This window comes from Mus musculus, chromosome 6 (genome assembly GCF_000001635.26).
Source record: "Mus musculus strain C57BL/6J chromosome 6, GRCm38.p6 C57BL/6J".
Lineage (NCBI taxonomy): Eukaryota > Metazoa > Chordata > Mammalia > Rodentia > Muridae > Mus > Mus musculus.
This window is the reverse complement of record NC_000072.6, coordinates 112,561,595-112,567,313: the sequence shown is the minus strand read 5'-3', so window position 1 is coordinate 112,567,313 and position 5,719 is coordinate 112,561,595. Positions and strand designations below refer to the sequence as shown.

At 47.9% G+C, this 5,719-nt stretch overlaps 1 pseudogene; it reads right to left on the bottom strand.

Annotated features, from left to right (window-relative positions):
* On the bottom strand, positions 1,004–3,732 carry Gm15519 (predicted gene 15519; annotated as a pseudogene).

The window sequence follows — 5,719 nt, the reverse complement described above, 5'->3', positions numbered from 1 at the left end:
TGTCCCTGGTAGTCTTTCATCCTCTAGGAGGCTAGCCTGGGTTTCCTTCCAATGATTTCCCATGTCATTAGCAGCAAGAAAGGACAAATGGATACACAATTACCTATCTACTCTTTGTGCCATGCTAGGCTGATGTCCTGTTTGGTCAGAGACTTCCTTATACCCAAGCTCAGATTCAAACAGTAGAACGTGAATGTGAGAACCCTTAATGAGAGGGACATCAGCTCAGTGTGAGCTGTGTATACAGGGACAGTAAGAATTCACTGCCATTAAAAAAAAAAATCTTTTAACGGTCTATTCTATGTGGTTCTGGGCCAGTAGCTTTTCTATTTGCTAGCCTCATTCTTATCACCTTTATAGTGAAATGATACTATCTATTGCTACACATGAGCAAATGCTTGACCCCTTTTGATTAAGCTGGTGGATATCATAATCACTACGCAACCAGAAGGCCATAGAAGCGAGTTGTGAATAGCCACTGAGCAAGTGCCTTGCCTTCAGTATTTCTGGTTGTTCCTGACTTGTTCTGATTTCCTTGTGGTTCCTATTTAACTCCTGGGCCTTGGCCCTTTTGCAGTTTTTAAATATCTTGGTTTTGAATCTTCCCAATTGGTGTTTTCCACCTGGAATTGCTAGGCCTTGTGTCTGAACTCTACCCAAAGACCTTTGCTCACACACATCTTCCTTGCAATTCTAGATTTGGTTGACACTGTGGTACATGCTAGCAAGCCTAACTGATAACTTGGGGTTTAATCTGAAGCTTCGGTCTATCTACGCCACTGTAAAATGCAGGAAATTAGACAATTTATGTGTTTTTCTCTTGCCACTTACTTTGTCCCTTCACAAGGAATCAAGTGGGATGCAGTAAAAAACAAAACAAAACAAAACAACAACAAAAAACAGCTAGCGGACATCTGCAGTATATATCTGCAATAGACACACATGGTCTTATCTTTTGGGACTCTTTCATTAGTGACAGATGCAGAGTTTTTTTTTTTTTTTTTGACCCACAGGGCCCCTTGGGGGCTTTATTTTGACACCACTTTGTTTCAATACAAACAGTGCTGAAAGAAAGTCATGTCCCTCTGGGGAGGGATGAGGGAAGAGTGGTCTGTGTTGTTTGGGAGCCCAACCTGCAATCCACAGGTAGAGGTTGGGCCAGACTGCCAGTGTGGCAGGCGAGATGGCACCAAGGAGGACACAGTGTGTGGCCCAGCTGCCAGTGGGTGGAGCTTGCAGCTGCAGGTCCTCACACTCTCACTGGTTGATGGGGTGCTGTCCAGGACCCCTAAACCAGGATGATGCAGATGATAAAAGCTGAGCTCCAGGGCTGCTTTCTCTCAGTCTTAGCTTCCTCAGCTAACAGGTTCACAGCATCCAGGCAGGACACACAGTTGAGACTCACCATAGGACCAAGGAGGACACAAAGAGGACCTCAAGCATAGACAGAGGGCGCTGTGACCCACAGTAATGGTAGATAAAGGCTCTCAAACACCTAGGCAGAAGTCAGCCTCAAAGGGACAGCTGTGACAATGGGAGAGTGCTCAGGCCTCCGAGCTAATCCCAAATAAAACCTTTGGGTACCAAGCAAAAGTTCCAGCTCTTGGTGAGCTACCAGGATCCTTCTCCTAACTCTTCCCTGGAACCCAGAAGAGGTCACTGACAGGAACAGCAGTGACGAGTCCAGAACTTCTCCCTGAGGGCTGATACAGCACAACTCTTGCTAGGTCTCCCCTGTCTCCAGAAGATGGAGGCCCAAGCCCCCAGACCACCTACAAGGATCCTAGAGCCTGCAGAAGCCTTGTGCCTTCCCTCCTTGGGGAAGAATTAGACCCATAAAGCCATCCTGATGGAGCTCCCCCTCACTCCCACTGCAGCAGGCCAAGCAGCAGCAGCTTTGGGGCAGGACTGGAGAAGAACACTAGCATGGAGGGAGAGTGTGAGGGGATGAGGACAAGGGCTCGATGCACAGGCTGAGGACAAGGGCTGATGCCGACCATTCCCCTCTCCAAGATCCTCCCAAGTCATCCAACTCACACACCACACACACAAAGTCAACAAATCCCCAGACCCACAAGACCGGCATCTCCAGCCATGGAGCCTGGATCAGTAGGAACCGTAGCGATCCTGTAAGGAATTCATCACACCATTGGCCAGCACAGCCATCTTGCCAGCCACAGACTTGACACCTGCTTAAACTGGGCAATGTCAGCTGTAGGAAGTACATTCCCCAGAGATACATACAGTTCTTCCTCCATGAGCTCCATCCATGTCTCCAAAAAGGTCTGAAGAGGTGATGGCACTGCTGCCTGAAAGCTGCTGTAACCGAGACCTAGCTTCATACTCAGAATCCACCTCACGACCAAAGAACATGTCGGACGAGATGGCTTTGGCTCCTGCAAACTTCTGCCGTGCTTCACTGGACTCAAGGCCTGAGCTCCGAGTCTCCACTTACCTCTGACTCGCAGTTCTTTCTGAAATAGGCCGGATGCTGGAGATGGTAACTTCAGGTTCCTTCTCTTCTACCCTGTCCACGCCCCAGGCTGCATCTGAATCCCAGCGGGAACCAAAAGTTTCTCACAAGGTAAAGGGGTTGTCCTTGTACTTTGGGGGTCCAGGTGCAAATGTTCCAACATCATCAAACAAGTCAAGCTGTGAACGGGAGGATTTCGCACTCAGCGGGGTTTCCTGCTCAATTATCTGCATCTCAGACAGCACAGAGCGGGAGATGGAGCTTCGGGACACCAAGCCCATGCCCAGCCTTTCAGCCTGCTCTCGATTCCTTCCTTCAAGATTCTGGAGCTTTTTCTCCTCCTCCTTGCGATCAATCTGGAGCTCCTGGTAGGCCAGACGCATGGAGGCAACCATGGACTCTTCTGCCTGCTTCTTGGCATCAGCTTCCTGCTGCTCTCGGAGCTTCTCTGCCACCTGGGCCTGCCGCTCAATCTCAGTAAAGCTCTGGTTGCTCACCTTCTGAGCTCCCAGGCCTTTCTTGGCACCCAGCCCTTTCTTAGCGGCTGCTGGCTTCTTCTTGCCAATAATGGAGCTTTTCAGTTCCAGAGAGGCTTGGGGTGAGGTTCTGAGCAGATCAGTGTTAGGGCCTTGTTCAGGTTGTGCCAGGCTACTGCTCTCTGAAGGTAGGGCTGGTTGCTGGGTCCCTGAAGGATCAGTGGCTGCTGTATCTCAAGCAGGGGCCTGAGTATGTTCTGTGAAGAAATCAGAGTCTTTCTTCCCTGGAGAGTGACTTGGAACACTGTTCATACTGTCCATCCAAAGATCAGTACCATGCCTAGTCAGAGCTGCACTCCCTAACTGCCGGATCTTCTCTCGGTACATCTGGGCAGCTCGGCTCGTATATTTGGTGTTAGCATCATTGGCCATACATCCGTGTTGGCGGAAAAAAGCAGTCGCATTGGCATTCCCGCCGACCTGCATACACCTCAGCTGCAACCAGCTCCAGTTCGAATCCAACTCTGTGGACCTGATAAAGCTGAGATGGACACCCAAGGAGCGATGCACTCCGGAGCAGTCAATACACAAAAATACACCGTAAGTGATGCTGGCCCAACTAGGTCTCTTGGCACCACAATCGAAACAGGCCTTGTTGGTGGGAATTGCGCGAAGCCTCTTAAAAATAGTCTGGATTTCGGTCTTGCTCGGGCTCGACGCCATTTTCTCTCCTTCCCAGACACAACAGCGACCTACAGGTCCCGGCGCAGGCCAATCCTCGGCCTTTTTTTTCTTTTCTTTTTTTTTTTTTTTTTTGAGACAGGGTTTCTCAGTGTAGCCCTGGCTGTCTTGGAACTCACTTTGTAGACCAGGGTGGCCTCGAACTCAGAAATCTGCCTGCCTCTGCCTCCCGAGTGCTGGGATTAAAGGCGTGCACCAGCAGACAGATGCAGATCTTAAGCACTAAGAAAGGCCACAGATTCCCTTTCTTGGTCCCTGGCCTCTTGGGCATATGATATGCAACTTACCCTTAGCCAACTGGAAGCACTCATCCTGTGCTTTTGATCTTAAGTGCATCTCACAGGCAATGGTCACATCACAGACAATCCATCCAAGATCTGTGAGGACAAGTTGGGAGTAGAGCCTCTGACATCTGCACTAGACGGGGTGACATAACCCAGATACCGCAGTAGCCTCACTCAGATGCCTGTTCATCACTGGTCCCACATATTCTGCCTTTTGAGCTTTGTTCTTAATTTCTCTGGTAGGTCCAGATAATACCCTCTAAATAAACATCTTTTTTTTTACTAGTGAATCATAGGAAATTTTTATCATAATGATATATATATATATGAATGGTTGGGGAAGTTTTCATTATTTTTTAATGTATCCAAGAAACCAATATAGACCACAGTACACAGATAAATGCATAAAGGAATAATGGACTAAGAATAGTGTCCTCCAGTCATCAAGGCAGAGCAAGTGACAGGTGGGGCACTGAGCCCTTCTGTGGACCCTGTTTCATCTTTGCTTCTAGGTGGGAGTTCCTGTCTTTCACACTCTCCAGGTTTGATTTCGAGAGACTTATATGAGTGACACCGCTGTCACATTCTTGTTTATGTACTCCCAGCATCCCTGAGAGCCTATTTATGTGAGATATATACCTAGAATGGAACACACCTTCCATTCATCTTTACTGATGTTCGACTGTAAATTGCTTTGGCAAATTCCTGTTTGGTAGCAACACTTCTATTAGATTCCTGCTTCTGTATATTAATAGATCTTGACCAGTGTTAGACATCTTGGTCCTTTTTAATCTTGGGCCTCTCTGGGCAGGCATTCAGTGGTATCATCTCACAGCTTTGTTTGGATTGCTGTCATGATCAATGAGTCTTAGCATCTTTAAAAATGCTTTTATTTTTAAAGTATTGGACAGTGCTGGAAAACTCCCACTTTTGTCTCCCATGCGCCAAAACAGTTTCTTCTAATTTCAACATCTTGCACCTGTGTAGCACATTTATGAGAACAAGCGGCCCCTGTTAACGACTTAGTACTAACCGAGACCATGATTTACACTAACATTTGCTTTTGGTGTGCATGTGTCTGTGGGGTTTGGCAGGCGCATGGTGTGACTGTGCACCTTGATAGCGCAGAGCCGCAGAGCTGTTTTATTGCCCTAGAAATCGATCCATCTTCAATTTCTCTACATCCTTTACAAACACTGGCCCTTCCCCGGTCCCCCTGCTGGCTCTGTGGTTTTGCCTTTCCAGGGATGTCGTGTAATTGGCCTCACACTGAAAAGCAGACCTTCAGGTTGGCTCCTTCTGTCGCTAGAAACGTGTGGGTTTCCTCTAGGTCTCCTTGTGGCCTTTTAAACCACCGATGAGTGCTGCGTTGTTCAGGTTCATGTTCCACGGTTCACCCTTTCACATACTGAAGAACACCTGAGTGGCTTGCACATTTTGGCAGTTACATACCTTTAAAAGCTGCTATAAGCAACACACACAGGCTTTGTGTAGCCCAATTTCTCAGCTCATTCGAGTAAACAGCAGAGAGTGGGTTCTCTGGACCATGTAATAAGAGCGCGTAAGAAGCTGCCAAACCCCCTTCCAGTGTGCTGTGATGTTTTCTCTTGCACCCTCAGCGATTCGACCTCCTGTGGCTTCACACTTTCATCAGCGTTTGCCTTTGTCAGGGGTTGGATTCCAGCCATCCTAATATGCAGCTAGTGTATCTTGTTCTAAACTGCAATTCTGTAGGGATCTATAAA